The following is a 12856-nucleotide window of genomic DNA, read 5'->3' as shown; positions in this document are numbered from 1 at the left end:
CTAAGCTACCTGTTGGCAATGGTCATTTAATCATCTACAGTCTTTTGTTACAATACACAGTGTGGCAACAACAACAACAACAAATTCTCTACAAGAAAAGGTACACCGGCTGACCCTGAGCACCCAGCCCATCAGGTCTAGGGCACCTGAGCCTAGGTGCCCGGCCACAGCCAGGAGCGTCCACCCGTCCAGTGGGCATTAAACTAAGAAGATGTCCATATACAAAGACCTGGGAGTGGAGAAGAGTGACTCAAAAAACAGAAGGTTGGTCCCCAAACTTCAAACTTTTGCAGTCTCAGCTCCAAATGAAGAAGGCAGCTCTCACTCAGGCGAAGAGCCAGGGGACAATACAAAGTACTGTCCTTGCCCCAGTCATCCATTGACTTCAGGTGAAGTGGCTCTTCAGATGAGCAGCAGATCCAGGACTCCCCGCCACACACCGCCGCGGGCCTCAAGGATCCTGTTCCCAGTGGGTTTTCTGCAGGAGAAGTTTTGATCCCTACAGCTGAGGAATATGATCCAGCATTTCCTAACAATTATGAGAAAGTAGTGAGGGGCCAAAGAGAGGAGCGACAGAGACGGCGGGAGGTGGAAAGACAGAAGAAAGAGAAAACAGACATAAAGCCAGACATGAAGCTAGTGGGTTTTTCAGGTTAGGAGATCCAGACTGATGAACATGAATATTATGAGTGAGAGAGAAGTGTGAGCGGGGCTGCCGTCGCACCACCTGCTTCTCTTGTAGAGAAAGACAGAGTTATCCCGAGGCTTTCCTTATGAAGAGGATTCAAGACTCGGCTCCCACTCTTCCAAAGCTGCTATCTCTCCCCCAGCGTATGAGCAACAAGACAGACCCAGATCCCCAACTGGCCCCAGCAACTCTTTCCTCTCCAACATGGGGTGGGGCACAAACAATAACATAGAAAATCATGCAGAAGTATGGCTTCTTGGGAAGAGTGAGCAGGGCCTAAGCACAATGCTGTCGGTGAAGAAGACCAGAAAGCGGGAAGGCAAAATCATCATGGGTGACACCACTCAGAAAGATGCAGCCAGGAAGTCAGACTCAAATCGATTAACTGAAATACTTGTGTCCTACTAAAGTGGTCCTACTGAGGAACATGGAGGAAGGCATGGCAACCCACTCCAGTTTTCTTGCCTGGAGAATCCCCATGAACAGAGGAGCCTGGCATGCAGTTCATGGGGTCACAAAGAGTTGGAGGCGACTGAGCAACTAAGCACAGCACAACACTAAGGAACATGGTTGGTGCAGGAGGGGCAGATGAAGATTTGGAAGCTGAAACCAAGGAAAAGTATGAAAAATATGGCACAGTTGTAAAATATTTGAAAATCCTGGTGTCCCTGATGATGAAGCAGTAAGAACAGTTTTAGAAATTGATAGGGCTGAATCAATGATTAAAGCTGCTGTTGATCCAAAGGGGAGGTATTTTGGTGGATGGGTGGCCAAAGAATATTTCTACAATTTGGATAAATTCAGGGTCTTGGATTTGGCAGAACAAGTTTGATTTAAAAACTAGAGTTTGAGTCATCTCCAGTGATCCTTCAACAAGCTGCAGACTGAGCAGAGAAGAACAAGGCAATAGGCAACCTTCAAGGCTGAGGGTGCAGAGATTCTGGAAAGAATTCTAAGATATTCATCAACTGATCCCTTTTTTATTTTGTGGTTTTTTGATATAGTATAAAAATCCTTTAAAAAACAAAGTATACAATAGTTCTTATTAGTCAGGATAGACTTCATAACATGACACTGAAAAAAACAAACCCCAAATCCTTTACTGACCTCCCAGGTTCTCTTAATATAAGAGTTTCTTTCCTCCACAGGTGACATGTCCAGCAGAAATCAGCAATGGCTTCTTTCCACACAGCTCCACCATCTTATTCTTCATCATCTAGAAGACATAGCCTCCCTCCTTATTCACTGGAATTCCCACAGTCTCAACCCAGAAGGAGATACATCACATTAGCCAGGACTAGTATTTTCTCGCTCTCAACTGAAAGGAGGCTGAAAAAATGTAGGAGAGTAAAATAAACTATTTCAGCATCTCTTCCATACTTCAGTTTCACAAGTAGAATTAATTTCCTCATTAAGGTAAGTCCAAGATTTACAAATTCTTTCAAGAAGGTTTTTTTTAACTCTCAAGTGATTATATTTCATTCAACAAACATTTATATCACTCTTGATGAAAGTGAAAGGGGAGAGTGAAAAAGTTGGCTTAAAGCTCAACATTCAGAAAATGAAGATCATGGCATCTGGTCCCATTACTTCATGGGAAATAGGTGGGGAAACAGTGGAAACAGTGTCAGACTTTATTTTGGGGGGCTCCAAAATCACTGCAGATAGTGACTGCAGCCATGAAATTAAAAGAGCCTACTCCTTGGAAGGAAAGTTATGACCAACCTAGATAGCATATTCAAAAGCAGAGACATTACTTTGCCGACTAAGGTCCATCTAGTCAAGGCTATGGTTTTTCCAGTGGTCATGTATGGATGTGAGAGTTGGACTGTGAAGAAAGCTGAGGACCGAAGAACTGATGCTTTTGAACTGTGGTGTTGGAGAAGACTCTTGAGAGTCCCTTGGACTGCAAGGAGATCCAACCAGTCCATTCTGAAGGAGATCAGCCCTGGGTGTTCATTGGAAGGACTGATGCTAAAGCTGAAACTCCAAAACTTTGGCCACCTCATGTGAAGGGTTGACTCACTGGAAAAGACCCTGATGCTGGGAGGGATTGGGGGCAGGAGGAGAAGGGGACAACAGAGGATGCGGTGGCTGGATGGCATTGCCAACTCGATGGACATGAGTTTGAGTGAACTCCGGGAGTTGGTGGTGGACAGGGTGGCCTGGCGTGCTGCAGTTTATGGGGTCGCAAAGAGTCGGACACAACTGAGCGACTGAACTGAACTGAACCATATGCTGAGTGCAGGAACATGGTAGGCACTCAATAAATATTTGCTGAATAAACAAATGTATCATCCCTAATTATACTAGTAATTGCTACCTACCATTTCTCTCAGGGCAGTCCAACTACTAGAAATGAATATGAAAAGAATAAGAAATGACTCTGTCTTCTCACCTAGCCACTTGATCAGAGCCCGAATTAACTAAACTTCCTATCTGAGAGCAACCCTTGACCATCAGGAGGAGAACCAGGAGTCTGACTAAGCTGTAGGCTACAATTAAGCCATGATTATTGCCCAATTCAAAATTCTCATTGCTTCAAGGTCAATCCATGAACCATAGCTGGCACTTAAAACACTTCAGCTTACAGCTCATATTTGCATTCTGCACAAACATTATGCACAGGTAAAAGAAGAGAATACGATTCAGCTTAATCCAATAGCTAATTAGCAACACCTGCACCAAGACACTATTAGCATCTTACTATTAGGTTACTGTTTGCCTTAAAGGATAAGTGATTATGCCTGTCAAGTTATGACAGGACTTGCTTCGTTTTTTAGTTCATGTTTAAATTTAAATGCCATATTTTTTAAGGTCCCACAAAATGTTTAGATATGACATTGCTATTTTTGAACGGCTGTTACAGATCTCAGTTCAATGACAGAATTACAATTCAATGCCTAGGAAACTTAAAAGTTGTATTTACATGAATAAGCATATCCTTTTAATTATTAGTATCAGAATATCCCTTCTAATCAGTCTCCCTGTTGTCCCTAAAGCTCTAGTGCCTAGATATAAACTCTAAAGGTAGTAACATGCTAATGCTCAAAATTTTATGCATATGCCTATAAAGATTACCCAGCATATGTAAGTATTCAATGTGTATTGGTTAAATTAATTCATCTTCTGCATCTCTGTTGATGACTCTCAAATTTCCACTTCTAACCATTCTCTAAGCTCCCAGCTTCTGTTCACTCATAAAATATCTTTCAGTATGTCACCATTCTACAAACAATATATGCTCTACTGTGATACAGTTGTAATTATTTTCTAAGTTTACAGTCATTCAGATCAAGATCGAGAGTTCACAGTATCCCTGGTCCAGATGTGAGGAAAATCTTTCTTCTGCTAGAGAGAGAAGTGGCTAAGATAGTGAAGTAGGAAAACCCTGAGCTCACCTCCTTCCAAAGGCACACCAAAGCTACAGCTATTTACAGAGAGATTATCCATGAAAGTCACCTGAAGACTAGCAGAAAACATCTTTTGAACCAGCTAAGAACCAGAACCAGCTGAAAAAAAGACAGGTAGGAGAGGCATAGATACAGGACAGTCAAGATTCGCAGTCCAGTTAGGCAACTCACAGATGAGACGATAATTATAATTACAAAAATTCTCCCCAAGGAGCATGAGGTCTGAGCCCCACATTGAGCTCCCAAGACCAGGAGTCGTGCACCAGAAAAACAGGCCCCCAGAACATTTGTCTTTGAAAATCAGTGAGGCTTACTTTTAGGAGAGCCAGAGAAGTGTGGGAAATAGAGAGTCCACTCTTAAAGGATGTACACAAAATCTCACACACCCTGAGACCCAGGGCAAAAGCAGTAAGTTGAAAAGGCCTTGTGTCAGACCCACTTGTTAAATATTGGAGAGCCTCCTAGAGAGGCAAAAGTCAACTGAAACTCACCCTGGGGCCACAGACTCTGGCAGCAACCATTTTTGGAAGCTCATTTCACCATGAAGACACTGATGCTGTTAAGCATCATTTTGAAATCCTCCCTCTAGCTTATTAGTGTTAGGACCTGGCCCTGCCCAACACTTGGTCATCACCAAGGTCTCCACCCACCAGCAGGCCAACTGCTATAGGATTCTCTGAGCACCTAGCCAACCTGGGTCTCAGCCCCATCCACCAGAGAGCCCAGGACCTACCCCCATCCAGCAACGAGTCTACTAGCCCCAGGACCCAGGGGCCACCATGGCTAGCTGTCAGATTGGCCCCTCCACCAGGAGGCTGACAGCAGGCCCTGGACAACCACACCTCATAGACAGCCAAGTCAAGACCCATTACCCACCAGCATGCTGGACCCTGGCCACACCCAACAGTAGGCATACACAAGATCAGAACAATTTTGCCCCCTCAGCCAGCATGGCAGAATCTGGTGCCATGTACCAGCATACTGCGATCAGCTCTGGCTCACCCCAGATTACGTAGCCAGCCATGTCAACAGTTGACCTCATCTACCAGCAGGCTGATACTAGTGCTAGAACCTCAAGCCCAGCAACCAGATACTGGGGGACCCCACTCTGCCCAGCAGTAGGCCAACATGAGCCTGACGATTCCCAGAGTTTCATAGCCGGTCACTTTATGTCCTGGTACCACTCACCTAATAGCCAATACCAACACAAGGACTTCTCTGGACATGCAGTCTGCTACACCAGGACCCAGTCTCACCTATCACTAGACTCCACACAAGGCAGAGAGCCTGGCAACCAATCAGACCAAGGGCCAGTCACATCTCCAAGTATTTCCACACTAGTCAGCCCCACCACAACATAAAGACCCACGCAGCCCACAAAGAGGGCACTCCTGAAGCACATAGCTCTGGTGACCAGAGGAGAGTACATTGCTGGGATCCATAAGCTGTTTCCTACACAAGGCCTATTTTCAAAGATCAAGAAACATAAACCAACCTACCAAATACATAGAAATAAAAATATCACACTGGGCAAAATGAGGCAACAGAGAAATATGAAGATAAAACCCTAGAAAAAGAATTAAATGAAGTAGAGATAAGCAACCAATCTGATAAAGATGCTCACAGAACTCAGAGGGGAAAATGGAAAAGCAGGGGGAGTAGTTAGGAAGTTTTAACAAAGAGTTAAGAAAATGTAAAGAACAACCAGACCTGGATGAAGAATACAACTGAAATTAAAAACTACACTGGAAGGAATCAACAGTAGATTAGATGATACAGAGAAATGAATTGGCAAATCATAAGACACTAGTGGAAATCACTGAAACTGGACAATGATTTTAAAAAATGAGGACAGTTTAAGAGACCTCTGGGACAGCATCAAAACATTCACATTATAAGGTTCCCAGAAGAAGAAAGAGAGAGAAAGGGGCCAAGACATATCTGAAGACATAATAGTGGATAACTTCCCTGGCCTGGGAGAGGAAATGGACATCCAGTTCCAGGAAGTACAGAGAGTGTCAAACAGAATCAACCTGAAGAGGACCAAATCAAGACACATTGTAATTAAAATGGAAGAAGTTAAAAATAAAGAGAGAATATTAAAAGCTGCAAGGGCAAAGCAGCAAGTTATGTGCAAGGGAACTTCCTTGAGACTATATGCAGACTTATCAACAGAAACTGCAGGCCAGAGGGAATGGCAAGACACTCCACGTTTTTAAAGTGTTAGCACTCTTATAAAGTGATAGAAGGAAAAAAAATGACAACCAAGAATACTCTACCCAGCAAGGCTTTCATTCAGATTTGATAGGGAGATCAAGTTTTTTTAGACAAGCAAAAGTTAGAAAGAGTTTAGCATCACTAAACCAGCTAAACAAGAAATGAGGTAAAGATACTTCTCTAAGTGGAAAAAAAAAAAAGGTCAAAACTAGAAATGTGAAAAGCACAAAAGACAATATTTCATTGGTAAAAGCAAATATACAGTAAAGGCAGCAAGTCAACGATTTATAAAGCTAATAGGAAGATTAAAACAAAAAAGTAATGAAATCATTTATATCCATAATGAGGAAGTCAGTCAGTTCAGTCACTCAGTCATGTCCAACTCTTTGTGACCCCATCACTGCAGCATGCCAGGTTTCCCTGTCCATCACCAACTCCCAGAGCTTACTCAAACTCATGTCCATTGAGTCAGTGATGCCATCCAACCAACTCATCCTCTGTCATCCCCTTCTCCTCCCACCTTCAATCTTTCCCAGCATCAGGGTCTTTTCCAGTGAGTCAGTTCTTCGTATCAGGTGGCCAAAGTATTGGAGTTCCAGCCTCAACATCAGTCCTTCCAGTGAATATTCAGGACTGATTTCCTCTAGGATGGACTGGTTGGATCTCCTTGCAGTCCAAGGGACTCTCCAGTCTTCTCCAATACCAGTTCAAAAGCATCAGTTCTTCAGCACTCAGCTTTCTTTAGAGTCCAGCTCTCACATCCATACATGACTACTGGGAAAACCATAGCTTTGAATAGACCAACATTTGTTGGAAAAGTAATGTTTCTACTTTTTAATAGGCTGTCTAGGTTGGTCATAGCTTTTCTTCCAAAAAACAAGCATATTTTAATTTTATGGCTGCAGTCACCATCTGCAGTGATTTTGGAGCCCCAAACAATAAAATCTCTCATTATTTCCATTGTTTCCCCCTCTATTTGCCATGAAGTGATGGAATCAAATGTCATGATCTTAGTTTTCTGAATGTTGAGTTTTAAGCCAACTTTTTCACTCTCCTCTTTCACTTTCATCAACAAGCTCTTTAGTTCTTCTTCACTTTCTGCCATAAGGGCAGTGTCATCTGCATATCTGAGGTTATTGATATTTCTCCCAGCAATCTTGATTCCAGCTTGTGCTTCATTCAGTCCAGCATTCCTCATGATGTACTCTGCATAAAAGTTAAATAAGCAGGGTGACAATATACAGCCTTGACGTACTCCTTTTCCTATTGGAACCAGTCTGTTGTTCCATGTCCAGTTCTAGCTGTTGCTTCTTGACCTGCATACAGATTTCTTTGGAGGCAGGTCAGGTGGTCTGGTATTCCCATCTCTTTCAGAATTTTCCAGTTTGTTGTGATCCACACAGTCAAAGTCTTTGGCATAGCCAATAAAGCAAAAATAGATATTTTTCTGGAACTCTCTTGCTTTTTCCATGATCCAGCAGATGTTGGCAATTTGATCTCTGGTTCCTCTGCCTTTTCTAAACCCAGCTTGAATGTCAGGAAGTTCACGGTTCACATATTGTTGAAGCCTGGCTTGGAGAATTTTACACATTACTTTGCTAGCATGTGAGATGAGTGCAATTGTACGGTAGTCTGAGCATTCTTTGGCATTGCTTTTTTTTTGGAATGAAAACTTACCTTTTCCAGTCCTGTGGCCACTGCTGAGTTTTCCAAATTTGCTGGCATATTGAGTGCAGCACTTTCACAGCATCATCTTTCAGGATTTTAAATAGCTCAACTGGAATTCCATCACCTCCACTAGCCTTGTTTGTAGTGATGCTTCCTACAGCCAACTTGACTTCACACACCAGGATGTCTGGCTCTAGGTGTATGATCACACCATCGTGATTATCTGGGTCATGAAGATTTTTTTTGTATAGGTTATTCTGTGTATTCTTGCCACCTCTTAATATTTCTGCTTCTGTTATGTCCATAGCATTTCTGTCCTTTACTGTGCCTCAGTTGGTAAAGAATAATAAGGAAAGCTATGCACAAAACAAAAGGATGTTAAAATATGATGTCACAAACAATAAACATGGAGAGGAGGAGTAACATTGCAGAATTTTAAAATGCATTTGAACTTAACAGATCAGCAACTTAAAATAATCATGGACTATAGCCCACCAGGATCCTCTGTCTATGGGATTCTCCAGACAAGTTTACTGGAAAGGATAGCCATTCTCTTCTCCAGCAGATCTTCCCAATTCAGGGATTAAATCTGGGTCTCCCACATGGCAGACAGATTCTTTACCATCTGAGCCACCAGGGAAGCCCATATAAACCTATAGATTACTACATATAAACCTCATTGTAGAGTCCAACAAAAGACATAGAGCAGCTGAATGGATAAAAAATAAGACCTATATATATGCTGTCTTGTTGTTTAGTCGCCCAATCATGTCCGACTTTTTGTAATCCCATGGACTGCAGCACGTCAGGCCTCTCTGTCCCTCACCATCTCCAGGAGTTTGCCCAAGTTCATATCCATTGCATTGGTGGTGCCATCCAGCCATCTCATCCTCTAATGCCCTCTTCTCTTACTGCCCTCAATGTTTCCCAGCACCAGGAACTTTTCCAATGAAGAAAAGATACTCTTTTCAGTAAATAGTATTGATAAAACTGGAAAATACATTCAAAAGGATCTAACTGGATCCCTTTCTCACACTACGTACAAAAATAGACGAGTTAAAGACTTACATGTAAGAATGAAACCATAAATCTCCTAGAAGAGTATCCTCTTCTAGGCAATATACTCTTTGATGTTTTAGCAGAAATTTTTTGGTTCTTTCCTCAGGCAAGGGAAAGAAAAGCAAAAATAAATGGAACTCCATCAAATTCATAAGCATACGCAGAGAAGGAAATGATAAAAAAATAAAAGAAAACCAAAAACCTGCGTACTGAATAAGAGAAGATAATTGCAAATGATATATGCAACAAGAGGTTAATATCCAAACTATATAAAGAAATCACATTCTTCAGCATCAAAATATTAATAGCAAACAACTCAACTGAAACTGGGCAGAGGGCCTGAATAGACATTTTACAAGGGAGACATAGAGATGAATCACAAACACATGAAAAGATCTCACACCTCTCAGATAGCTATTATCAAAGACAACAAGTGTTGGTAAGGATGTGGAGAAAAAGCAACCTTGTCCATTGTTGGTGGGAATGTAAATTGGTACAGTTGTATAGAAAACAGTATAGGGATTACTTAAAAAATTAAAATTAGAACTACCATATGAGGGGAAATTAGACGAAGGTAGTCAAAATGCACAAACTTTCAGTTATAAGGTAAGTACTAGGGATGTAATGTACAACATAATAGGTATAATTAACCCATTGTATATTATAATGAAAATTGTTGACGGTAAATCCAAAGAGTTCTCATCACAAGAAAAAAGTATATATATTTTTCTATTTCTTTAATAATGTATCTATATGAGATCATGGATGTCAATGAGATCTGTTGTGGTAATTATTTCATGATGTATTAAATCAAATCATTGTGCTGTACCTCTTAAACTTATACAGTGATCTATGTCAATTATATCTCAATAAAACTGGAAGAGAAAAGCTTTCTTCTTCTAGTCCTGGAAGCAGTATTGTGTATGAAACGGGTTTTAGAAACTTAGAGTCTTAACCTAGAACCACAAAGAGGGTTTTAGAAATCCAAGAACCTCATAAAATTCATACAAAATTTATGTCTTTCTCTCAGGGTAGGAGTGGGTTGTACCTATGGTACTGGCATGTTGGCAATCCCAGCTGCAGCAGAACATGTTTGTAGTGGCAGTGCAATGGCAGTGATAGTTTATCTAGGTCTATGTCCACAGTGTCCACTCAGAGTTGGTGGTGGTTGCTACAGGACCATATGGGCAGTCAGGGCCAGTTACATAATTCACAGGGCTCAATGCAAAATGCAAATGTGAAGCCTGGTGTTCAAAAATGATTAAGCAATCCAAAATGGTAACAATAGAGCATTAAACGAAATGTGAGCCCTTCTGAACACGGTTCCCTGTGCAACTGCTCAACTTGCAAGCCCAGGAGCAGGTTCTATTTGTAGTGTCGACAAGCAGATGGTGGTTGCTGTGAGTCCACATTTGTGAGGCCAGCCAGTCTTGATGCTTGTTGCTGCAAGACCAAGTTAGTGGGGTGTTTCTGTCTGACCATAAACAGCCTAGCTCCTCATGACACTGCCCACCAGGTTCAACTATTTTCAGGTGCCAGATCAGCTAGATATCCTCATCCACCACCATTTGATAAACACAGGTTTACTATGTTTTGGGAGAAGGCAATGGCACCCCACTCCAGTACTCTTGCCTGGAAAATCCCGTGGATGGAGGAGCCTGGTAGGCTGCAGTCCATGGGGTCGCGAAGAGTCAGACACGACTGAGCAACTTCCCTTTCACTTTTCACTTTCATGTATTGGAGAAGGAAATGGCAACCCCCTCCAGTGTTCTTGCCTGGAGAGTCCCAGGGACAGGGGAGCCTGGTGGGCTGCCGTCTATGGGGTCGCACAGAGTCGGACACAACTGAAGTGACTTAGCAGCAACTAGGTCTTGCTGTAAAACTGAAGGAGGTGCTCAGCAGGCAGTTCTCCTTGCTCATTACACCTTCAGGAAAACCAGGAGGACGCTGGACAGATGCATCATGGCAACATTGCCTGGGATTGGCCAGGTCATGTTCCAGTAGGAGACTGGCCATCCCATCCTGTGTGTGGGCTCCATGTGGAGGAACTGGGAGTAGCTGAAGGAAGGTTTCTTTTTGGTGCTGACCCAAGGCAGAGAGATCCTGACTCAGAACTGCTTCTCTACCTTCACCCTGATGAAGTTGTGGCACTTCCTGATGTGTGGGGCAGCCTAGGGGTCAGACACATCCAGCACCTTCCTCCTCATGGACTACAGAGTCAATGCCATTGCCTTCTGCTTCTGCATCTTCTAGTGGGGCACTTGGCCCTGACTGCATTCACCTCCTGGTAAAGAACCCACCTGCCAATGCAGGAGACATAAGAGACACAGGTTCAATCCCTGGGTCGGGAAAATCCCCTAGAGGATGGCAACCCACTCCAGTGTTCTTGCCTGGAGAATCCCATGGACAGAGGAACCAGATGGGCTACAGTCCATAGGGTTGCAAAGAGTCAGACACGACTGAAGTGACTTAGCACGCACGTATGCACTCACCTCTAAGCCTAGTGGACACTTTGTGCTGGAAGGGAGGAGGGGTTTTCTCCTTTTCCTTAAACACATACACACAAATAGAAGGAAATAAACACAGTTTACCCACTTCCCAAAAACTGAGGTGGAAGCTCTGGTTTCAACAGCACTAAATTCCAGAAATAGCAGTCCAAACTGCAGCTTAGAGTGCAATGTAACAGTGGATTCCTCACCAGACACCTCTGTAGGGTGGGCTTGGACATTTCTTCCTGGTTGGTTAATCTCAGTTCCAATTCTACAGCGCTCCCCAGAGGTTCTGTGAGCTACCAAAGTCTGAAAATCATAAAGCCTCTTTTCTATTTCAAAATCTGAATTTTTTTTTTTTTTTTTTTAGCTTATAACAGAAACCCCCAACTGATGTGTGGCTTACGTGGATTTATTGGGAAGGAAGGTTTGGCCTTCATCAGATTCTTTCAGAGGTTCTCTGCTTCAGAACCAAACCTAAGTGAATTTCAGTGACAACTCTATGCCTTCCTTGCTTCACATCTTACTTTCCTCTTATATAAACAGATATAATAAAATCTGCTTTGCAGTGTTTTCTGAGGAATAAGAAATAATTCAAGGAGGAACTGTCTGGCATACATGTACTTCATTAAGGTTAATTCCCTTTCTCTAGACTCATTTAAACCATAAATAAAACTTGTTTCACGTTAAGAAAGGGGGTCATAAGGTAGAGTTAAAAGACAAAGATCAGTGATAGCATAAACATATTTAATATTTGTAAAAATAATGAGGTATCCTAATTTGCTAAACATGTTTTGAAAATACAAATAAAATCTACAGAAAACTAAGATGAGATTAAAGGCTTCTATAAACAATACAGGGAAGAATTAAATAAAAAATTGGGAATAAAAGTTAAATACCATTATAGGGACTTCCCTGACAACAAAGGTTCCTATAGTCAAAGTTATGGTTTTTCCACCAGTCATGTATGGATGTGAGAGTTGGACCATGAAGAAGGCTGAGCTGTCGAAGAATTGATCCTTTTATATTGTAGTGCTGGAGAAGACTCTTGAGAATCCCTTGGACTGCAAGGCGAAATCAGTCAATCCTAAAGGAAATCAACCCTGACTATTCATTGGAAGGATTGATGCTGAAGCTCCAATATTTTGGTCACCTGATGCCAAGAGCCAACTCAATGGAAAAGACTCTGATGCTGGAAAAGAGTGAGGGCAGGAAAAGAAGGGGGCGACAGAGGATCAGATGGTTGGATGGCATCACCAACCCAATGAGGATGAGTTTGAGCAAACTCCAGGTGATAGTGAAGGACAGGGAAGTGCTACAGT

At 42.3% G+C, this 12856-nt stretch overlaps 1 pseudogene; it reads left to right on the top strand.

The window, feature by feature from the left end:
• Positions 1–211: 211 nt before the first annotated feature.
• On the top strand, positions 212–1520 carry LOC138079235 (splicing factor 45-like; annotated as a pseudogene).
• The last annotated feature ends 11336 nt before the right edge of the window (positions 1521–12856 follow it).

This window comes from Capricornis sumatraensis, chromosome 4, assembly GCF_032405125.1.
Source record: "Capricornis sumatraensis isolate serow.1 chromosome 4, serow.2, whole genome shotgun sequence".
Taxonomy (NCBI): domain Eukaryota; kingdom Metazoa; phylum Chordata; class Mammalia; order Artiodactyla; family Bovidae; genus Capricornis; species Capricornis sumatraensis.
Note: the sequence above shows the minus strand (reverse complement) of the source record. Positions and strands in the feature narration are given on the sequence as shown.